Genomic DNA, 25,679 nt, shown 5'->3' with positions numbered 1-25,679 from the left:
TGTCCCCCAATGATAACCACAGAGGCTAAACTGCTGGGCCATGCAGTTTCAGGTAAGGGACAGATTGTGTGGTCCAATTTGCCTTATCACACAGCGAGCCTTATCATCTCAACAATGTCAGTTGGTATTTAATATGATTGCCTATGTCAGATGTGTCTTTCCGCTTCTGGATCCCATGGCACTACTGCAGGCACTGGCATAAATGACACTGTAAGTCCCTTTCAATGAAAAAAAAAACACAAAAGAGCCCCTGCACCCCTCATTATTCTTAGGGTTAATTTTGATTTTTTTTCAGTTAATTTTTTTTTGGAATATGTACTTAGATGTGTGTTTCATTTCTTAGTTTACTGTATAATTTAATAATTTCCACTCTGTCTGTAAACCTGTTGCAGGAGACTGCTGCTAATATGGTGAAGAATTAATTTTTACTAACAAAATGTTTGCTTTTTCCCTGTGGTTGTGTAATGGAGAAGTTATATTTAAGCAAGGAAGTGTAGTGCTTGCAAGGGGCTTGCCTCTGCAAAAACAGTTTTTGTGTCTTTTTTTCAGTGAAACTGTAATGCAGTGCTATTTATTCTATGACAGTTGTTTCAGTGAATTTGGCTTCAATGAAATGACATGAAGTATTGTCTCAGAATTATTCTCAGTAATCCATCCACCACTGTCATATCCCTCTCCTTAATACAGTGACTCTCTTGTTTCCTTTTTTTTGTGCACCACCACAAGTCCTCCAGTGTTAAAAAGGACCCTGCTGTCCCAGCTGATGAGTTCCTTGTCTCCATTTCCCAGTCATTTAAGCCTTTCACTGTTACACAGTTCCTCCTGTTATTCACAGTTTATGTTCCCTCCTTGTCTTATGTTGTACACTTTCCCTAATTTCCAGAATTATTTCAAACATTGTATAATGGCTGTGTTGCACAGACATTAATAAGCGTTATCAGATCATGTAATGATTAATGGCTAGACCACTTAGAGGAGACTATTCTTCCTACCCCCAACAGATTAGGTGCCACAGTGATAACACCATGCTTACTGCTCTCTGCAAAACTGGATTTTCCTCTGTTTCTTGCAAAGATCAGTTTACAGTTTGCTGAATGTATGCAGTGTATCCCATTTCTCTTTCTAATGTATTCTGCATAACTTTATTCATATGTACTTCCTGGGATCACATAAATGCATGTAATGAATCATCCTACTTTAGTTCTCTATAACAAATACATGGAAACCTCTTCTTTTGCTTTTCATTTTCTGGGTATCAGTGGCAAAGGACCTTGGCTCATTGTCTGCCATCTGATTACCAGAATTCAGTAAATGAATACATGTTGCTAATAAATACAATTAGTTTTCAAATCTGTTTATTATAAATAAACTGTGAAAGTACTGCATAGTTTTTTTTAAATCTGCATATACCGCATGGCTAGAATATGATGTAGCCTGGTGCTGAAGCTATACCAAAATGCACACATGCACATCCAGTACATGTACTGATGTTATAGGTTCATAGATTCATTGGTATATTCTAGGCTAATGACTACCAGGGCCTTTATAAGCTTAGCTGTGCAATCCAACCCAACTGTGTCCCTAAGCATCAAGTGTGTTTATTGGGAAGGGACAGGCTAGTTAGGAAGTTTCTAGAGGTTATGTGTCTGTGCATGTCGGGCATTACTTCAGTCTAGAAAAATGTTTGAACTACTATTTTGGTTTCTTTGAAACATCACTTTACGGTATGGTCATTTGTAACTGAAGAAAGTGTAAGAAGATTAAAGGTGTATTTACAGATCTGGGAATAGGAATGACACATGGAAAATTACCACATTAGGTATACTGAGGAGAAGGTCTTTTCAAATACTGTTGCATTGTTGTAATGTAGTGTAGTCATTATCCTTAAGTTCTGCAAATTCATGTCTAAACAATAGGTGCTAGTTGCCTGTTGCTTTCACCCAGGTGGCAGCAAAAGATATGACTGAAAAATAAATGAGGATACAAACAAATAAAAATAATCACTTAATCAGTAAATGCAAAAGAACAAAGCAGTAGTGATAGGGACCTGACAATGTCCCTAGCTGTGTTCTGTATGAACTACAGAGTGAACTGGCACCTCACCTGTGTGCCCTGTTCAATCACAGCCTCACCTCAGGCTTTGTCCCTACCGAATGGCGCACTGCTACAGTCATACCTCTCCACAAAAGAGGAGTGACTACAGACCCTGGGAACTATCACCCCATTAGCTTGACAAGTCTGATATGCAAAGTTATGGAATGCATCATCATGGACCTAATAAACAAGGCTGTAGGGAATCTCCAATCTCTGGATCTCACACAGTCTGGCTTTGTGAAGGGTAGATTATGCCTTCTCAACTTGGTCGACTTCTTTGAGTCAGTCACCAGAGCTGTGGATGAAGGTGGTTCATACAGCCTACCTTGATCTGGCCACGGCCTTTGATACCATTCCCCACTCAGGAATCATAGAAAAACTCACTAAGCTAGGCATCAACCCCTATATCACTCGATGGGTTGCAAACTGGCTCACAGATAGAACCCACAGTGTGAAAGTAGTTGACTCCAAGTCAGACTGCTGACCAATCTTGAGTGGAATACCACAGAGATCGATCTACATCTCAGACGTCCAGTCCAACAAGAAGGGACTCTGGCTGACAAAGTTCACAGACAATTGCAAGTTGGGAGCCATTATTAACTCCCAAGTGATGTTGACATCCTAGAGAAAGGCCTCACTGAGACCAATGACTGGTGTCAGAACCATGGCCTTAAGCTCAATGCCAAAAAATGTGTTGTCATCCCCTTTGGGAAAAACCCAGTTCCCATGAACTACCACATCAATGGTAGTCCACTGAGCACAGAAGGCCTTATAAGAGATCTGGGAACACAGGTTGACAGCAACCTCTCTTTTGATCACCACACTGCCACTGTGGTCAGAAAGTCCTTCTATGTGGCACATCTTATTACTAAGGGTTTTGCATCCAGGAACAAAGAGGTCATTGTCTCTCTCTACTCTTCTCTCATTAGGCCAATCATTGAGTACAATGCCCCATTTGGCATGTACCTCACTAGACACCAGAAACAAATGGAGAGGCCGCAAAAGTACCTCACAAAGAGGATCATAGGCCTTAAACACTTGTCCTGTATGGACAGTCTCAAAAACTCCAACTATACCCTGTCTCATATTGCCTACTTAGAGGTGATCTCTGCTTGACTTACAAAGCTATGTCTGACCCAGCTCTGTTAGAAAGGCTACATCTAAAGAAATCCCAATCCCTTCACACCACACGTTCCAGAGACCTCAACCTCATTACCACAATCAGCAGAACATGCTGGATCATGGTTCATAACCCAGAGACTGCCCATGCTATGGAATAGACTTCCCATACATGTCAAACAGAGCACCTCACTTCAAGAGAAATCTTGATGAGTGTATGGAAAATATAAAATTCACCCTGGGGATCACTCCAGTGGTTCTACTCGACAGAGGCACTGGAAACTAAGGTCGGGTGGCACAATGCCAGGGTAATCCTATGGGCTAGGCTTGTAAAGGCTCCAGGGCTATTAGCCTAGTATACACCTATGAACCTATATGTAAACAGTCACCTAGTTAAGACATGGCAGACATAGAGTTCTTTAATAAAGATTACAATAATTATCTGTTCTTTCTTGTCATCTAATGCATAAAAATAGTGTACATATTTTCTCATGCACTGTAAGTGAAATAAAACTAAAAGAAAACTGGATGTGTTGATGGTGTACATATCTACCTACAAAACATTTGACAAGAAACAAAGCTCTACCTTAAGTCTGACTGAGTGAGATGGTTAACAGCCTAGAGCTGGTCCCTTCCTGCAAGCCATCACCAGTCCTGTCCTCACCTTATATTCTGACTAGTTTACCTGTCCTTTCAATTTGCAAAAGCTGAACAGGTTTTACAACCTAATAATCTCCCTGGAAGCCAGTTTGTATTCTCTGCCTTTGTTTCGGTGAAAATATTCCTTTTCATACCCAGCTAAATTTAGTAGCCACAATCTACAAACAATGACACTCCTAATCTTTTGTTTTGTGTACTCCCACTACACTGTTCAGGTTATTCTAACTGGAGAATTATCTAAATTACTGGAAATCAGCAGTAAGAATGTAACCGTGAAGTCCACTGAAAGCCACAACAAGTACTGCAGGTAGGATTAGGTGGCATATATGTTTATGTTTATGAAATGCTTTTAGATTATGCTTAAATTTAACTGAGTCAAATAATCAAACTGGCAACTATCAAACAAGTCTTTTTTTTTAGCTGACATTTTGCAACCTTGAAATTAGTTGTTGTCGGTAAGATGGACAAGGGAGCAACCCCACAACATGGGGGATTTTTTGGGGTGGGGGAGGCTTGCTCCTACTTAGAAAATAGATTAATGCATATGTGTTTTATTTGTTTCAGTGTGTCAAACATCACTGAAAAGCATTTTGAATTCATGAATTGTATCCAGTCCTAGAAATATATTTACTATTTCTGATTTAAATTTTATCTTTTTTTAAAATGTAGCAAAATATGTAATAACATAACTGCATTCAGTGCAAATGATATTTGTGGTACAAACAGAACTGTAGTTATAATAATGGAATAGGAGAGGTTAAACATAATTTCTTTCAGTTTCGTATATACTTTAACATAAGCTATATTATATATTAGTCAAGTTAGATAAAAATTGCCAGTGGTTAGTCCATATACTTACATATTATAAACTGGTTGTTTACTATGGATGCAAAAATTAACTGCAAACTATAAAAAACAGTTAACCTAATTTTCAATAGAGGATAATTATATGTGATTAATGCTGGAAAGCTAAATGCAAAATAGCTTTCACAGATAAAAGAGACATCACATTCTACATGCACTTAAATATAGCACAGGTTGCAACATATTACTGACAAAATTATAATATCGTATTGTGTGTATATATATATATATATATATATATATATATATATATATATATATATATATATAGGCTACTTCTAATGATCAAAATCCCACTTACCTGACTTTCTTAACACCGAGATGAGTTCATCGACAGAGCATTTCAATGAGCACTTGGATCATCAACTGAAAACTCCAGGTAAGTAACCACTTGGCCACCAGGTTGAACTTTGCCCCTTTCCCCACTGTAGTGCAATCTCAGAGTTGGTATAATTAGTTGGGAGTGAAGTGTGGGGGTAAAGCCCTCACATGGGTGAGTTTAACTTGGTTTGTTTTTTATTTTACTTTCTGGTGTGGACAAGTGGTTACTTACTTGGAGTTTTAAGTCGGTGATTTGAGTGTTCAAGTGCGGTTTCAGTGTTAACAAAGTTGGGTAAGTGGGATTTCGATCATTAGAAGTAGATCCATGTAGATATATATAGAAAGATAGATATACAGACACACACATGCTCACAAGCGCATATCATTGTTGTCATTGACATGAGTCACCTTTTTCAATTTTTACATGGGTTGGGGTTTTACAGCAACATTACTCAGTGTGACCAAATCACCAAGACCCAATGCTTACACTGCTGGGTGACTACATGCGAAATATGCATGCTATTTCAAACACAGAAATATCATCAGAGCATAAGCTCATAGGCCTCAAAGTTATTAATTTGACCTCTGTCTTGAACAAAGTGAACTATTTATAGATTTCAAAAAAAACATTTGAAAACCATACCTATAACTGCAGTATATCACCTACTAGCTTCTCAAAAGTCATTTAATTACTTTGGCACACCTCATACCGTGTGAAGCTACAGGTCTCTACATTTGCAAATTCTGCATTCATATTTATACACAAACATCATTCAGAGTGTATCATTTGCAAACTTTAATGAAGAAAAAGTTTCAAAAACAATCAAGAAAGGAACTGCAAGAAAAAAGATCAGAAATCATGATTTGGTTAGTTTAATCAGAATCATAATTTCAGTAAATCTAGACATTTAAGCTGAATTCTCAGAGATGCAATACACTTTTGTGCAACAATTGCTAAGCATCACCATGTGGTTCCAAAGATAAGCACTGATATCTAAATGAAAATATGCAGCACCAATGGGTGTCTAGCTGCACTTTATGAAACATAAATGATCTATGTAGCAAGTATGCAAGTGGACCTAGCCATGCAGTAAAACCATGCAAGTAGACACCACCATGCAGTGTAATGTATACACAGAAATACAAGTCACAATTCATAGAGTGGTTGCCTGCTGCATTTTGTGATGTCGTGAGAGTTGCAAATGTGAACTTACATTGAAATATCTCAATATGAAGTGACACTTGTAGCAGCAAGTCTGTGTGTGTTACTGTGACCCACAGCAGGGCACCATCCTGTGCTACAGACAGCTAAACAGTCATATATTATTATTTGCAGTTGCTGTGGTGTGTGGATTATCTGTTGAATCCATACAAGGGAAAGAAAGAGACGCACACATATGTAGGAAAAAGAAGATCAGGATCACGCAAAAGGACAACATACATGATTGTGCAAGATGGGGATTGTGCAACTTTTTATGGGATAGGAACCCATTTTCTGGAGAGAAGAGAAGAGGAGAAGGATGAAAGAAAAAGCAGGCAAGGAAAGGGGGGGTAGAATAGTGTGCAGGTGGAGACAGTGAAATATAGAACATTGACAGATAGTGGTGAAAGAGCACCCACTACAAAGGAGACTTGGAATGTATAGAGACAAACAAGGGTAAATAATTGGTGCTGGGGATGATTGAATTATACCTAGGGTATGACGTAGGGTAGAAGGTGAGAATAACATTACAGAAAGCCATCTCCATGTGATGGATCAGGGTGGCTAGTGGCATGGGGTACAGCCTCCCCAGTGGCCTGATGGTAGGAGCCAGCCAGTCTAGGTGATATGCAATCATCTCCAGGAAGCTCTCCATCTGGGCAATATATATGTACACTGCCCTCTTCTTTGTGGCCTCCACCACCTGCTTCAGCTGCAGCTGGGCTGCCTCTGTCAGTGCAGGCAGATTATCTGTTCATGAGCCCCCCCCCCCACCCCACCAGTGAGGCATTCCCAGCCTCATCACCCTCATCTATCTCAAGCAAAACCTCATTTGGGAGAGGAGAGATATGGTAGAGGCACATGTGGAGAAAATATGTCATTCAAACTTGCAGTGAGGAGACAAAATGGGAAGGTCTATCCTGACACTGGATGAAATATATTTAACAGCTATATCAGCACATTATAGGAACAAACTGTTGCTGGCAGGGAGCCCATCCTGTCTGCGGCAGAAGGAGGCATGATTTGCATCATGGTGTGCTTAGGTCAAAAGAGAAAGTGCACATCATAAAACCATGTTAAGTGTAAGATGAGATACAGGAACAAGAGGTACAATCTCATAAATATTTTCCATTAGATTTGTGACAGGCAGCAGGCAAGTCTGTATCCCTGCATATACAGCAGAATATGGCACTGATGTTCATGGAGCACACTAGGTAGGGTGCAGTCACCATGACATGGTGTAGCGTAACTCCATCCCTGAAGATTACCCTGCAGAAACCCCCACAAACTATAGTAAGTATATCCCATGCAGTGACACTACTGGCACCACCTCTACCTGATACAGAAGATCCAGATAGTAACTAACCTAATTTATAAGATGAGCTTCATGCATACTTGCCAATAACAACAATTTAAACCTAATAAATCATGCACCAATACCCACTTTTGTTAGTAAATATGTTCCAGATAGAAACCTGAGGTTACAAGCTCATAAGCTCTTACATGTTTTTAACTCAAACAGTTCTCATGGTGCGTCCTTATACTGTGCCTCTATAGCCAATTTACCACTATGCTTTAGGAATGAAACCAAATAAAACCAATCAGAACAGATTTCTCCATAAATTAAAAATGTATCTAGCTTTCATGTGGCCTAGCCCTTTCACCCAATGGTCCCCTATAAAATACCTTTTTTTTTTCCCTAAACATGTTTCACTACTCCTTAAATGTAGATGTTAAGTTGTCTGTCTCGCCTTCGTTCTTGCTGGTTGGGTTCGGAGCCGCCATCTTCAAAAGCTCGAGAGCTGCTTACTGGCTCGAGGCCCTCTTATAACCCATGATGCCTGGCGCTAGATACCCAGATCTCATTTGCCGCTTCTGCTGCGAGGTTGCTTTTGCTGGTTCAGGTCATATTTTTCTATTTCTTGTTAGTATAAATATAAAAATTTATAGTGTAGTTAGTGTTTTCAATAGTTATTGTAGTTTTAATAGTTATAGTTACCTATCGGTAATTAGTCTCCTTCCTTGGAAACTCATTTTTTGTTAGAGAGTCCCCCCCTCCTTCCCTTTTTTGTCTTCTTCAAGGTAGCCATTTTTAGTTAGAGGCTAATCCTTGTTCTTTTATATAGCTAGTTTGTTTATTAGAAAATCGTTGTAGTCAATAGGTTTATTACCTTTTTGTAGATAATAGGTGTGTGTGCTGTTAGGGTGTGGTAACTTGTGTTGAGTGTGTGTGTTTTTTACCAGTTACCTACTTCCCTTCTGTTGTTTTTTCTCTGTACTTAATTTTTTCCTTTTTACAGGGATGTCTAAAGATACGAAAGTATCTGGATTCAAGAAGTGTGACTCATGTTGTCAGAAGATGTCACTGACAGATGGTCACACTTCTTGTGTCTACTGTTTGGGCGCCCTACACCTGCAGGATTCTTTTTCGGTGTGTCACGCCTTTAGTCCAAGAGTCCTGCAGGAGTGTAGGAACAAACTAATCCTTAGGGGTTTGCTCAAACCTGAAGGGTCACCAGCTAAGGCTCAGCCAGTTAAGCCCTCCAAGCCAATGAAGCCGTCGACTCCCAGTTTGGAGCCATTATCGGGTGTGGCATCTGCTTCAACTTCGGTTCCGGCTGGAACTGAAGTACCTGTCTCCCAGTCAGCCCCAATTCTGGTGTCGGAACCATCAGGGAGCCGAAAATGCTCTAGATCTCCATCCCTAGAGTCGATACACTCGGCTCTGGGGTCGCCTCTATTTCAGTCGGAGCAAAGTCACCGATCCCACTCTTCTCGGTCTTCTAGACTATCTGATCATGATTTGGAGAGAGTGGTGAGCAGGCTTCTAAAATCGCAAGCCCTGGCTAAAATGTTATCCAGCCCCCCTCATCAGAGTTCGGCTCCACCTGTCTCTGCAGTAGTTCCTCCTTCGACTCACCCCTTGAGTTCAGAGCCGGAGCTTGTTGGGGTTTGGATCGTGGAACCATCGGCACCAATACCTACCCTTTCGGTTCCGTCGCCGGCTCTGATCGCTTCCATGGTGCCATCCTTGGAGCGATCTGAGTGCTGGGACTCCCTCGTCGGCTCTGAGGGGGCGAGTGGCATCAGACCCTTGTCCAACCCCATTCTCCCTCTCGGAGCTTCGATGCAGGTGAGTTCAGCTCCTACATCGGCCTCGGAGCCGTCTCTCTCGGTGCCGGGGAGGAGTCCGGTCTCATCAGAGCCAGAGCCTTCTCTGCTATCGGGAAGGGGCACCTTTGAGGTCATGAGGAGTGTGCTGACCTCTGAGTCAGCCCCACGATTGGCCTCATCGGCTCCTCCCCCCATGGTGCCTGCGTCTGCCTCTGCCCCTCCTCCAGACCCCAAGTGTGGGGAACAAGCACTCCAGGGCACCCCATTGGGTGTATCTTCCTCTTCCGAGGCCTCCCCTGATCATTCAGAGGAGCCCCCTTGAAAGAGGAAATGCAAGAGGAAGCATGTTGACTCCCCTGAGTCTGTCACTTCAGATACCGACTTAGAGGATTCTGAAGGGTCCCTGAGATCCCCCTCTGAAGATGTCTCTTTCTCAGACATCCTTGAGATTCTTAGGCAGAGGGGGAACTGGACTACCCTTAACCCTTCTGAGGATGAGTCAGTATTCCTGGACGCATTTGGTTCCCGACCCTCCACCTCCTGGGTGTCTCCGCCTTTTGATCCACTGATGTCGGTGGTGGCTCGGAAGGTATGGTCAGCCCCAGACACAGTGGAATCAACACCCCGAAGACCCACAAAATTTATTACTGCACCACAGGACAAGCAATTTCTGACTAAGGGTGTCCCCATTGATGCCATGGTGGTAGCAGTGGCCACAAAAAAGGAGTTGGCTGAAACTTCTTCGTCTGTCCATCCCCCTAATAAGGAATCTAGGATGATGGACAGATACGGGAAGCGGATGTTTTCATCAGCGACTTTTTCCATGAGATCACTGAACTACTTGTGCCACTTTACCCACCTTCAAAGGGGTCTCCTTAAAGAGCTAGGAGATACCCTTCAAGATCCATCAGCTGTGGGGGCCCAGGCTAAGGTTGCCTCCCAGCTGGCGACTCTTAATTTGGTAGTAAACTCCTCCATGCAGCTCATCTCTTATGCAGCTGATGGTGCGAGTAGGGCTGCAGGTACAGGCATGGCCTTGAGGAGGCATACTTGGATGCGGCTATGTAACTTTGCGGAACCCTTCAGGGTGTCTTTCACCAACACCCCCTTTGACGGTTCTGCTCTTTTTGGACCATAGGTGAAGGTTTCCCTTACCAGGTGTGAGCAGGAAGGCAAGACTCTCTCTGCTGTGGGAGTCCATTTTTCCACTCCTTCTAGACCATATCCCAAAGGTCAGAAGAGTGGGAAGATGTGGTTCTGGAAAACCCAGGGAGCCATGCCTGACACACGTGGTGAGTTTCCCTCCAGGGGCAGAGGAGGGAACAACAATAGATGCCGCCCTTGGGGCAGAGGGGGTCTGCAAAATCAGGGCAACAGAGAAGCTTTCTCTGACAAGCCCTTCCAGCATCCCTGAGGTGCTGCCCGGCTGTCCAAATTCAGAGGCAGTCGGGGGAAGATTGTTGCTGTACCCAAAAGCCCGGCAAAGTATAACACAAGACAAATGGGTACTGTCTATCATATCCGGAGGCTACAAAATTCTCTTCTTTTGCACTCCTTACATTCCCAACAAATCCCTTCCAGATGTTCCACCCAATCTAAGGGATCAAGCAGTTCAAGAAATATCAAAACTGCTAAGAAAAAGAGCCATCCAGCCAGTCCCAGCAGACCAGCAAGGATCTGGAATTTACTCAAGGTTCTTTTTGGTACCAAAAAAGGCAGGGGACTGGAGACCCATTCTGGATCTCAGCAGACTGAACAGGTCTGTTCAAAGAACGAAGTTCCGGATGGTCACGCTACAGTCCATTTTACTCTTTCTGGGTCAGGATAATTGGATGTGCTCCATAGATCTTCAGGATGCGTACTACCATATCAAAATGGACAGACAATCCGGAAGATTCCTCTGCTTCCGGCTGGGAGCCAGTCATTATCAGTTCAGAGCTCTGCCCTTTGGTCTCACCACAGCCCCCAGGGTGTTCACCAAATGTTTGGCAGTAGTTACCGCTCACCTGAGATGGCAAGGATTCCAGGTGTTTCCGTATCTAGATGACTGGCTCCTTACTGCTACCACCAGACATCACCTGCTGCGAGCCAGAGACTACACCATCCAAACTTGTTCCAAACTAGGCATCACAATAAATTTTGAAAAGTCTGCTTTGTCACCTTGTCAATCTATTACTTTTGTAGGCGCAAACTTAAAAACAAAGGACATGTCAGCGAAGCTTCCATTAGACAGAATCCTAGACATTCGCCGACATGTGCAGGTCCTATTAGGATGCAAGAAAATTCAGGCCAGATTCATCCTAAAAACTTTGGGTCTCATGGCAGCAGCTATCATACTAGTCCCCCTTGCTCGTTTTCATATGAGGATTCTTCAGCAGATGCTGTTCACCCAATGGTCTTTCCAGCAACTTCCAATGTCTCCCATGATAATGATCACACAGACATGCAAAAACCAACTTGCTTGGTGGATGGTTTCCCCATCAGTACCCCAGGGCAGACCATTCGCTCTTCCTCCCCCAGTGGCTACAGTGACCACGGATGCCTCCCTGATTGGGTGGGGGAGCATTTTCAGGGCAGCACAGTCCAAGGCACCTGGCAGCCTCATGAGTACCATCTGCATATCAATGTCTTGGAGATGAGGGCCGTGCTTTTAGCATTGCAAGCCCTTCAGGACTCTCTTCCTACCGGGACCATTGCAATTCAAATGGACAATATGTCAGTAGTGTGGTACATCAATAAGCAGGGTGGAACCAAGTCCTACCCCCTATGTCGAGAAGCACTCAGACTCTGGCAGTGGGCGATCTCTTCCCAACAGTTTCTGATAGCAGTGCACATCCCTGGGAGGTCCAACGTTATAGCGGACAGGCTGAGCAGAGCTATTCTCATGCCTCACAAGTGGTCTCTCAATCAGACAGTGGCGGAGCAAATCTTCCGCAAATGGGAGCAGCCTTGCTGCGACCTTTTTGCCACCCCCTTCAACAGCAAGTGCAACAATTTTTTCTCTCTTCTCCCACTTCCTGGACACTCCCCCAGAAACGCTCTAGTTCACGATTGGCCTCAGGGACTTCTTTATGCATTTCCTCCATTTCCCCTGATTCCCAAACTAATACAGAAAGCTACCATATTGGGATGCAAGATGATCCTCATTGCCCCTTACTGGCCTCGACAAATTTGGTTCCCGTTCCTGCATCGTCACCTTCTGGAGCAGCCCTGGACACTGGACCCAGTTCCAGACCTCCTGATCCATCAATCGGGCGGGCTGCACCAATCCCTTCAATCTCTCCAGCTCACTGCTTGGTTGCTCCACTTCCGACCTTAGCCAGGCTTCTGAACATCTCCCACTCGGTGCGTGAAATCATCTTATCATCGCATAAGTCTACCACTAGAAAGACTTATGCTAGTAAGTGGAAACGTTTCTACTTCTGGGCACAGGCTAGAAATATAGATCCCTTTTCAGCCCCTGTATACCATATTTTGGATTTTTTAGCAGAACTTTTTCATGCTGGATCTTCTTCTGCCACTATCAGAGTTCAATTAGCTGCAATTTCTAACTTTCATACAGGCCTTTCAGATACTAGTATTATGTCCCATAAGATTTGTAAAGTCTTTCTTAAAGGGACTACTTTAATCAAGCCCCCAGTGAGAGATCCGTCACCTCCGTGGGATCTAAATTTGATTTTGGCTTCCCTAATATTGTCCCCCTTTGAACCTGCAGATTCTTGTTCTTTGAAGTTTCTGTCTTGGAAAACCCTTTTTTTTGTTGCAATTACTTCAGCCAGAAGAGTTTCTGAACTTCAGGCTCTTTGTGTTCACCCTCCTTATCTAGTTTTCCACAAGGATAGAGTTTCTCTCAAGACTAATCCTTCTTTCCTTCCAAAGGTTTCTTTTGAGAATAATTTGAATCAGTCTATTGATCTCCCTGTGTTTTTTCCAAACTATTCCAACAAGGCGGAGTACAAGTTGCATCAGTTGGATGTTCATAGGCAGTTACATTTTTACTTGCAGAGAACTAAGCAAATCAGAAAATCAGACCAGCTGTTCCTGTCCTATGCTGAGGGTAAACAAGGTCTACCAGTATCAAAAGTGACTTTATCCAGGTGGTTGACGTCTATTATTACTTTGATATATCAACTAAGGAATAAAGAGCTTCCTGCTAAACCAAAAGATCATTCCACTAGAGCTCTAGCTACTTCAGTGGCTTTTCAGGCAAGGTTACCAATGGAAACTATTTGTGCGGCAGCTACTTGGGCCATTCCTCATACCTTCATTTCATATTATAAGCTGGACGTGGCCTCCAGGAGCAGAGCTGATTTTGGTTCCACTGTTCTGAAGAGTCTGTTCCGATAAGCCACCCAGGATTGAGGTGCTAGGGACACTGTCCCAACCAGCAAGAATGAAGGCGAGATAGACAACTTAACATTAAGAAGTTATGTACCTACCATAACGTTCCATGTTAGTTGTCTTCTTCTCGCCTTCTTTCTTGCGTCCCACCCTCCATCCCCCTATCCTAGTAGAACGAGAAGAGTTCCTTATGTTTTCCTTCACTGGCTGAGTCTTCCCTGGCTATTCCTTGCTGAATAGTAGTCTCTCCAGTAGGATTTATGCATTCTAGGATACGATTCCTGTATTATTATGTCTGCAGTTAGACTTACCAAAAGAGATCTGGGTATCTAGCGCCAGGCATCATGGGATATAGGGGGGCCTCGAGTCAGTAAGCAGCTCTCGAGCTTTTGAAGATGGCCAAGTCAGAGCCAAGGATTGGCTCCGAATCCAACCAGCAAGAAAGAAGGTGAGAAGAAGACAACTAACATGGAATGTTATGGTAGGTACATACCTTCTTATTTCATTCCTGTTCTCTATATTCCTTTCTAGCTGCATCCTCCATTAGCTCTATATCCTTCCCAACTTTGTTTCTCTTATTTCTTTTTTCTGTCCTTATGAACATGCTAACACCACTAAATTCCATTACTTCCTTATATATTTTTAGACTGTAACTCATCCATTACACATGAGTTATTCTGGGTTGTATATGTGCTAGCACTGTTTATAGTTCTCATTTTTTCCATGTTGTTTTCTACTCTATTTTTATTATTTCAAATTCTGTATTGTGAAACTGTGGAGCTTTTCTCCCAAATCCTGTGATGAAACCCAATTTTTCTCAGTTAGACTATTCCGGTAACAAATGGAAATAAATAAGCAGTTCCAAACTTAAAACAAGATAAAAGTGAAAATATAACATATATAAAGAAAACAGAAATACCTTTAATACAACCTGTAACTTGGTGAGCTCACAGGGCACTTACAGCAGTACTATTTGGAATGGGAAAAACAACCTGCATAGCAAACTTAATTTATAAGAATGATTAATTTGTATTTAATCTGGCAAATGCTTCCTTAAAACTCTACTACAGAAAGAGAACCTTCCACATTTTATTTTTATAGCTAAAACTGTAATTTTATAAAATAACTGTTTCTTTTTTGCTGGGTTTTACTGTTTTTGGGACTGCCTCAAGACATTTCTGTCATTTGAACTAGTGTGGTTCTTGTTACTTGTGTTAACTTTTATTTTTGACAACTGTACTTACTTCTTATTGATAATAATTTATAAATTATTTTTAGGGTGTGGGGCAAGTTGGTTTTGTGATTGTCACAGTGTTATTTTGTGAAAACACTACTTTTTTTGATACATACCTTTCATTTAAGTGAATTTGACTTGTGTCTTCAGCTGTCTGTGTGTATTCGGCCTTATTATCATCACTAGCAGTAAGCCTACAGAGTCTTATTTATGCTAAGTTAAAAAAGAAACTTTTCAGACTATATGCACACACAGTTATATAGACACACACACACACACACACACACACACACACACACACACACACACACACACACACACACACACACGGATCTACTTCACTTGACCTAAAACTCATTTGACTGACAGCCATTTGACCGACACCCAATTGACCTAAATTTAATTTGACTGACAACTCATTTGATTGACTCCCATTTCACAGCGTACAATGGTAAATTTCAACATACTAAATCTTTAACCATAGATGAGCACATGTAGAACACTAATAACTAACTCTTTCCAAAATTAAAAACTACTTACTTACCCTGTTAACAGAAACGGGACAATGTACAACCAAATTAGGTGGGAGGTTATGTCCCCCACCCCCAATGGGGAGGCTGTGCCCCCCAATTATATATACTAACTCCAGGATCATACTACAGTGAGAAAAAGGGCATATACCTTTAACTTGCCTTACAGTACTCTATGCGCTGCCACTACTGCTGGGAACTCACAAAACATTCGCTTAATTACTTTAGATACTTCCCATAAAACTGTAAAGAGATAAACCCACATTTGGAAACACTACAACACTATTTTCTACATGACTATTGTAACTCTACAGTCAACACTGTAAGTTACAGTAATTATTTTTATCACAAGCAAGTCACAGGTGAAGGAAAATCCACAACAAGTCTACGTCTTAAATGTCGGTAAAATGGGAATCAGTCAAATGAGTTGTCAGTCAAATGAAATTTAGGTCAAGTGAAGTTCACACACACACACACACACACACACACACACACACACACACACACACACACACACACACACACACACACACACGTACACAGACTCAGACAACCAGATACATACATGCAAACACACGGGTCTCATTTGGAAGATCGACTTTTCAGAAAGTTGAATTTCATATGGTTGAGACCATATGATTGACTTTCTGAAAAATTGAAGCAGTTATATAGAGATTACGGTACAGTGAGGATCATGGAATTTACCCTTTTCCCACTGCAGTACAATCTTGGAGTTGGTAGATATAAATAGCAGTCGGTGTGGGGATGCAGGGGGGCTTGCTCCCCCACTGTATTTTGTGTTCGAAATTTCTGAACTTTGATCATATGGTTTTGACCATATGCAGTTTAATATTCCATAATTTAAATGTAACAGCATAGATCCCAAACACACAAACTCATCCCACCTAAAGCAACTCACACAGAACACAAATCTCCACAAAATAAAACAGAAATAAAATAAAATAAAAAATATAGATCACATCCTTGCATCTAAGATGCTAAAATGAAAATTAAAACAATACCTTAATGAAAACCACTCCCATCAATCACACACACACATAAACACACACACACACACACACACACACACACACACACACACACACACACACACACACACACACACACACACACACACACACACACACACACACACGTCATCCTATCTAAGCAACCCTCCAGATACAGAAATAAACAATAAACAACAAAGAACATGCAAATCCATGTCTAAAAACAGAAACACAGCTCTAATTTATTGAAAATAGTTTGAGTCTCATTTTATAATTAAAAAACATTAAGACTTCAGCAGAACCAAACACCCTGTACATAACAATTTCCTTATATAGTTTACTAAATCATGTGATTAGATTAGCTGACCTTTAAAAAAATTGAAAATATGTCAAAAATTATATATTAACATGTAAATTAACCACATATTTTAAACATTAAGTCCACACTATTAAATACAAATATATATGAAATTCATTAGTGTTTAAAATAACAGCATTTATTGCTTAGCTGTCCTTAATTTTAATACACTATGTAAGAATATTTGATCATCTAACCATATGGGGCCACTACCACTGTGGCTCATTATATTCAAAAGTACTGCCCCAGCTGCCACCCCTTGGGGATTTTATAACCTTTCCACCACAACAAACAAACCATTATTGAACTCTTAACATGTGATCGAATGTTTATATGAAGCATTGGTCATTGTGATTTTTAATACCTTATGTGTGTTCCTAAATATGTTGACTTAACATTCACTCGGATTTTCCCACATAAAATGCTTGACATGATAAGGAGCTAGTCACATATACCACTCCCTTTGTTTTACAATTACATACTCCTGGGTATGAAATAACTTTGGGGTATGTATTAATTGAAATATATGGTGCATCATTAATATAGTTGCAATATCAACATGCTCCACACTTCAACATTTCTCCCTCTTTAGTGGAGTGTGAATTATTCATATAATTAAATTTTTTTTAGCTTCATGTTAATTTCTTGTCTAAAAACAAAGCAGGGTTTTCACCCAGCTGTTTAGTAAAATTATCAAAATAAAGTGTTGTTCCAATTTGTTGAAATAATTTCTAAAGCAATACTTTTCTCATAATAGTGTATACAAGGAACTATCATAGTCTTTAAAAATCTTTCTTATTATCATAACTCACTATATTAAATGGTATATGTTTTCCTCCTAAAAGTGTAGGGAAATCTTTTCATTTCTTTAGCTGATGTGTCAACTAAATCTAAAGGATAATCTCTATCAATCATCATCTTCTTTCGGCTGTTCCCGTTAGGGTCGCCACAGCGGATCATCTGTTTTCATTTCTTCCTGTCCTCTGCATCTTGCTCTGTCACACCAACCACCTGCATGTCCTCTCTCACCACATCCATAAACCTTATCTTAGGCCTTCCTCTTTTCCTGTTACCTGGTAACTTCATCCTTAGCATCCTTTTCCCAATATACTCTGCATCCCTCCTCAGCACATGTCCAAACCAACATAATCTTGCCTCTCTGGCTTTGTCTCCAAACCTTCCAACCTGGGCTGACCCTCTAATATACTTATTCCTAATCCTGTCCACCCTCGTCACACCCAGTGCAAATCTTAACATCTTCAACTCTGCCATGTCAAGCTCTGACTCCTGCCTTTTTGTCAATGCCACTGTCTCCAACCCAAATAACATAGCTGGTCTCACTACCCTCTTGTAGACCTTCCCTTTCACTCTTACTGGTACTCGCCTGTCACAAACCACTCATGACACTCTTCTCCACCCATTCCATCCTGCCTGTACTCTCTTCTTCACCTCTCTTCCACACTCACCATTACTCTGAACTGTCGATCCAAAGTACTTAAACTCACCCACCTTTACCAGCTCTACTCCCTGCATCCTCACCATTCCTCTATCCTCCCTCTCATTCACACACATATATTCTGTCTTAGTCCTGCTGACCTTCATTCCTCTTCTGTCTAAAGCATATCTCCATCTCTCCAGGGTCTCCTCCACCTGTTCCCTACTCTCACTACAGATCACAATGTCATTTGCAAATATCATAGTCCACGGACTATGGATACGGCTACAGATACGGATATGGATAGATAATCTATATCAATACACATAGTTTTTAAATGTAATTCTACATAGGTTCATAGGTAGGTACTAGGCTATTGGTCATAGGGCCTATATAAGCCTAGCCAAAAAGGTACCATGGCTTTCGCCACCCAAGAAAATTATTTTCCTGTGCCCCTGTCGAGCAGAGCCACAGAAGTGATTCCCAGGGTGAATTTCCTATTTCCCATCCAGTCATCAAGATTTTTCTTGAAGAGTGCTAAAGAGGAGCTTTGTTTGATATAGATAGGTAGTTTGTTCCAGAGTATGGGAAGTCTCTGGGACAGGAATCTATCCCTCCAGCATAAAAATCCACAAAGAAATGGTGAAGTAACCAATGCACAGAATGTTCTAGTTTAAACACAGTCCAAGAATGAATGAAACATAGGTAAAATCCAAGGTAAATTTATTCACTCAGGTAAGTGCTTTCATGATACACATATCACTTCTTCAGACCTTCAAACAAACACTTCCTACCCAACTATATTTAAACAGTATTCAAGCCAATCAAATCAAACCAATTAATGCTTGAAGTAATTAGCACTTAAAGTAAAACCAGTCATTCTGCAATATGTACAAAGTCATACTGGAAAATCATTTCAGGTATAGATACGTAATAAACATTGTAACATAAAATACATTAGTTAAAAACAATTAAAATATATATTTAATATATTTAATATGTTTCTCTGTCTTTCAGTAAAATAATTTAATTTCATTTGAACAACCTCCTATTCTTCAGAACTGGTTTCAGTGGTATACTATCATTAAGGCCCTTTCCTTTATTAGCTCTTAATCTGATAATCCACCTAGTTTCAGAGGTCTCTGTATGGTTCCTTATATCACCACCTCTCTCATTAGGAATAATTCTCTCAATAACTGAGAACATAAAATTATGGTCATTGCCTTCAGAGGACACATGTTTGGCTAACGGGTTAGTGGCAACACCATTCCTAATATTTAATAAGTGTTCCCTAATTCTAAACCTTAGCTGTCTGTCAGTCTTGCCCACATAAAATGCAGAGCACTTCTGACCACATGGTTTGTGTTACAATTGGCTGCTACACTAAAATCATGTATTTGCTTAGTGTCTGGATGTGTAAATACATTCTCATGATTTATGTTATACATTGATTGCATCCACCACAAGGAACCGTCCCTTTTACTCCTGCCATATCTTGTCCCTTGTTATGGTGTGGATAGCATAACATCTTTTTCAAAGATTTCCTGTTCTTAAATATAAAACTTGGATTTTCCCCTACGACTTGTTTGATTTCTGGATTCTGTGTTAATATATTCCAGTTCTTTTTATCACACTGGTTATTATATTCACATCGCTGGTAAAATAAGTAGAGAATCTAACAGATTCATTTTTATGTTGAACATAACCTGTTTTATCATTATTGGGCATTGAAAAATATGGCTTACCAGGATTCCTGTGGTCATACTATCTGCATAACCCCTTTCATTAAATCTGAGTTTCAAACTAGTTAGTTCTTCCTTAAATTCATCATCCCTGGCTGTTAGCCTTGAAGTCCTAAGGGTTTGCCCTTTTACTACATTCTTAAAGATATGTCCTGGATGCATGCTGCTTCTGTGGAGTAAAGTATTTCTATGGCATTTCTTCCTAAACAACTTGGTGGTTATCCCATTCACATCATCCATACTAATCATTACATCAAGAAATTCTATTTCCTGTCTAGAGTATTTCATCTCAAATTTTAGAAAGTCAGTGCTGTTATTAACTTCTGTAGTGAATTCTTTTAACGTTGCATCATCACCACTCCATAACAGGAAGAGGCCATCAACAAATTATTTATAAAATTGGATCTGGGGCCATCTTTCATTAGTAAGCACATTCCTGTTTTCCCATGTGGCCATGACGAGATTGGGATAGCTATTTGCGATTGCCATCCCCATGGCCACACCATCTTTCTGCTTATATAATTTACCATCAAAACTCAACACATTATTGGTTAAAACTAACTCCATTAATAAGCATATTAGATCTATTTTATTTCCATCATATGTCACTTCTTCCAGAAAATATTGTCTCAACAGTTCTAATCCGATTGTATTCGGAATATAAGTAAACAACGAACATACATCTAGTGTCACTAATAGCAGATTTCCATCTTGTCTTTCATATGCATTATTAAACACATATAGGTCCTGCAAGAATTGCTTAGAGTCTCTTAGAAAATTCCTGTTCTTATTTACTAACATTCTTAAATTCTTCTCAACATATATGGAGATAGACTCTGTAGACCAGTTATGTCCTGACACTATAGGTCTTAAAGGAGGCTAATATACATTCTTATGGATTTTCGGCAGACCATGTATGCTAGGCACTAGAGGTTCTTTTACCTTAAAGTAATCGTATAGCTCATTTGAGATGGTATTATCTAATAAACAATCATATAGTATCCCATCCAATCGTGATAACATCCCCTCCATATCAGCTTGGCTGATATTTTCATATACAGAGGTATCCTGTAGCATTTCATACATCGCTGTGTCATAATACATTTTATCCATTAAAACTACAGGGCCACCTTTATCTGCTTGCTTAATGATAACATTTGTGTCAGACTGTAATTGTTTTAATGCATTCCATTTATACCTACTAAAATTGGAGAAAGTTTTAGTTCTGTTTTTACCATTCACATTTTCAAATATTTCATTTTCACAAATGTTAATAAAAACATCAATAACTGGATGGCTGGGTGGAATAAATAGACTAGGTTTCTTATATACATTAACATCTTTAGGCTCACCACCCTGATTTTTAAAAAAGCATTTTTAACAAAACATTCCTACCAAATGTGCAAATCTAAAATGGTATCAGTTACCTCAGTCTGTTGTGATGGAATAAATGAAAGTCCCCTTTCCAGTACTTATTGCATATAGTAAGATAAGATCCAATAAGGCCAGTAACTCTGCTGGTGAAGCACTATTCTCTTGCACCATAGCCAAATTATGGAACTCACTCCCACCCACAATTACCTCCGTACCATCATGCACCCACTTCAAAACTTTACTAAAAGCGCACCTAAAAACATGCTGGCTATGCCCTTGCAACTCCCAGTCTAATATCATCCACCCCATCCAACCACTACCTTTCTTTCCACTCCACTAACTACCTTGAGTATAGCAAGCTCAGATGCTCATAAGCCTAGTACTTATTATACAGCAGGAACGTCTCATTGTAACATTTGTTAATGTCTGCTATGTACCTCACAGATAAAGATTCTAGTTGTCTACTGATGTACTATGTTCTTCATCTGTAAATATGTTGTAAGTAATTGCTATGTTAACTTGTTAATTGCTATGTAATCCAATGTAACTACTGTCTGTTTATTTTACTGTTGGAGCTTTTCTCCCCGGGCCTCCGCTGAAAATGGACCTACTTCCAGTCGGACACTCCCGTTCAACAAATTTAAATAAATAAATAATAATAAATAAATAAAATACATTTCTTTCATGTTCAGTCAGATTCCTTGAGGAAATATTTAAAACTATACTTCCTTTCTCATAGGTTCATAGGTTCATACTAGGCTATCTGCCCTAGGGCATTTATAAGCCTAGCCAGAGTGTGTTTGGCTTTCGCCACCCATTTTAAATTAATTTTGCTATGCCCTTTTTCGAGGTTAGTATACTGTGCCTCTGTCTAACAGTGACACAGAAGTGATACCCGGGGTAAACCTATGATCTCCCATCCACTCATGAAGATTCCTCTTGAAGAGAGTCAATGAGGGACTCTGCCTAACCTGGACTGGGATTTTATTCCAGAGTGAAGGGAGCCCCTGGGTTATGAATCTGTCCCTCCAGCATGTCCTATTTATTTCAGTGCTGAGGTTCAAGTCTCTCGAGTGCGTAGCTCGATGGGATTTGGATTTTCTGAGGTGCAGCATGTCCATTAATTCCGGGTTGGACATGGCTTTATACGTCAGGCACAGATTGTCTCTGAGCAGGCGGTATGCCACTGAGTAGAGCTGGAGTTTCTTTAACCGGGCAGCATATGGCATCTGTTTGAGCCCTTTGATCCTCTTGGTGAGGTACTTTTGGGGTCTTTCCAGTTGCTGCAGGTGTCTGGTAAGGTACATCCCAAAAGGGGCATTGTACTCAATTATGGGCCTGATGAAGGATGAGTAAAGAGGCACGATGACCTCCCCTGATCTAGATGTGAATCCCTTCATGATTAGATGGGCTATATAAAATGTTTTTCTAACCACTTTGGCCATGTGGTTGTCAAATGAGAGATTGCTATCAACTTGGGTCCCCAGGTCCCTAATTACTTCTTCTGTACTTAATGGATTACCACCTATGTGGTAATTTGTGGGCACTTTGTTTTTGCGAAAGGGGGTGACTATACACTTTTTGACGTTTAGCTTGAGGCCATGGCTCTGGCACCAGTTGTCTGTTTCTATGAGGCCCTTTTGGAGGATGCTTGTGTCGGCTGGAGAGTCGATTATGGCACCCAGTTTGCAGTCATCTGCGAATTTGATCAGCCACAGTCCTTCCGTGTTGGCCTGTACCTCCGGGAAATATATACCAAACAAGAGAGGTCCCAGGACTGAGCCTTGTGGGGCGCCACTTGTAACTGGTTTGGAGTTTGACATGGCTCCAGCAATTCTAACCATGTGGGTTCTGTCTTTGAGCCAGTTTGCAACCCATCTAGTGACATAGGGGTTTATATTTAAGCTGGTGAGCTTATCTATAATGCCCGAGTGGGATATTGTATCGGAGGCTTTTGCGAGGTCCAGGTAGGCTGTGTGGACCACCTTCCCCTTGTCAATGGCCTTGGTGACTGTTTCAAAGAAATTGACCAGGTTTAAGAGGCAGGATCTGTCCTTAACAAAGCCGAACTGGGTAGGATCCAGTGTCTGTAGGTCCCCAATATCTTTATTTATGAGGTCCATGATGATCCTTTACATAGCTTTGCAGACCAAGCTAGTTAGGCTTATGGGGCGATAGTTTCCACGATCCGTTGTGGCACCACCTTTGTGGAGAGGGACCACTGTTGCTGTACGCCACTCTTTGGGTACATACCCTGTAATAAGGCTGAGATTGAACAGTAGTTTTATGTTTGGGTTTAGCTCTTCTTGGAGTTCATGTAGGACGCAGTCCGGGACACCGTCTGGTCCCATTGATGCTGTGTTTTTTGCTTTGGAGAGGGCGGCTCTTACCTGAGCATCTGAGATGTCAGGGGGGCAGCACTCTGCTGGGATAGATATTTGCCCTTTTGGTGGGGGGGGAGTTTGCACTGAACCTGTCAGCTAGGATGTTGGCAATGTCTGTGGGTTCGGTGTATTTTTTGTCATTTTGGACTAATTCTGAGCATATCTGGGAATTCCCACTCAGGTTCCTAACATAACTAAAGAAAGCTTTGTGATTATCCTTAGTGTCCTGTGCAATTTTTCTCTCGAAGCTGGCCTTAGATGATTTTATGAGTGCCCGTAGTTTTTTGCTAATATTGATCAGAGATGCCTTCCCTTTTTGGGATTTTGCTCTATCATGTAGTAGCTTCCTCCTTCTATTGTATAGTTTGTTTATGGCTGGAGGCCACCAGACAGGACGTCTGCCTTTGGAGGATTGGGTCTTGGTTTTATTTGGGATTGCATGATCCATGCATTCCTGAAGATGTATTTATAGAATGCGTTTATAAAGGATTCTGCGGTCTGGGCCGTATTTTCCACAGGCCCGGGGGCTTTGAAGGATTCCACCTCAGTTTTGAGGAGTGTGAAATTTGCTTTAGAGAAGTTTTTCACTGTGGTTTTCTGGGCAGGGGGTGGGGTCGGGATGTGACCCAGGGCTGGAGGGCTTGTAGGTATTTTCCTTTTGTTGCGGTTCATGCTGTATGACCTGCCTGTCTGTAATTGTCTCTCTGAAGTATTCAATTTTATTGGAAACGTGTGAAAAACCTGTTCTGATGTACCTTCTTGTCCATCATTTTGTGTTCCTGATGTATCTTTCTTTTGTTGCACTTCCTCAGTGGACTCCAGCCTTCACCTCTCTTCCACTTTTTCACTTGAGTGAACAAAAGTCGTTGTCACTTGCTCGATGGATTCCAGCCTTCGCTTCCCTTCCATTCCACCATTTAAACGACCTGTTGAAGTCATCGCTAAAGGAATGCTGATAGCTGGCGGAGCATTAGATTTAGTTCTCACTCCTAAATTCCTCTCCTCTTCAAAACTCTCTATAGTGATGTCATTGCGTTCTTTAGCGTGGCCCCCCCCTCATTGTTTAAGGTTGTACCTTCTTTAATATGATCATAATTGCTATTTCTGGGCCATACAAAGATGTGCCCTTCCTTAAAATCCCTTTTGTCCCTTTCAAGTTTGGGAAATTTCTGTCATAGCAGTCTATGTTCAAAAACTGCTACAGATTCAGCTATCGAAGCACATTTCTCATCCACTAATTTATGTGGATATGAAGCAAATAATAATTCCTGTTCAGAAATTACATTGGCTCTTATTTCTTCCTCTTCTTTGACAGAGGATTCCAATAACAGGCGAATATAGTTAAAGCTCAGTTCTAAATTGAGCTGCTGCTATTTACTTAAGAACTCAGATTGCCTTTCCCCTTGATTTGGCATTTTCAGGACTCTAAAGTCCTCTGGGAATGACATGATTTTCCAAACATGCTTCAAAATAACATCTCTGTGTATATAGCTTCTTAATCTTGTACAGGCCATCCTCTTGTCTATGTGTTGCCCTCAAAAAGGCAGCATAATCTATTTTTTCATGTTCTATACCATTTCCATCAAAAAAGTCTCATTAGATAGCAAAGGATTACCTTTTTTGTTTAGCAGTTCATGTAGTTTATACGATGCGTTCATTGGTATTCCAGTTTCCACATTTGGAGAATAATCAAGTTCTATCTCAGGCGCAACAGTTACAGTTACACATACTTCAGCCAGTGTTCCCAACTGTAACCAAAAGATAAAAATCCAAGAAAACACTAGACAGGAAAAAGCTAGGATAAATACTCCACTAAGGTACAATAAAGTCATAGAAATCCACAAAGAAATGGTGAAGTAACCAAGGCACAGAATGAAACATAGGTAAAATCCAAGGTA

This window comes from Protopterus annectens, chromosome 2.part0 (assembly GCF_019279795.1).
Source record: "Protopterus annectens isolate FY-2018-M chromosome 2.part0, PAN1.0, whole genome shotgun sequence".
NCBI classification, from domain to species: Eukaryota; Metazoa; Chordata; order Ceratodontiformes; family Protopteridae; genus Protopterus; species Protopterus annectens.
Note: the sequence above shows the minus strand (reverse complement) of the source record.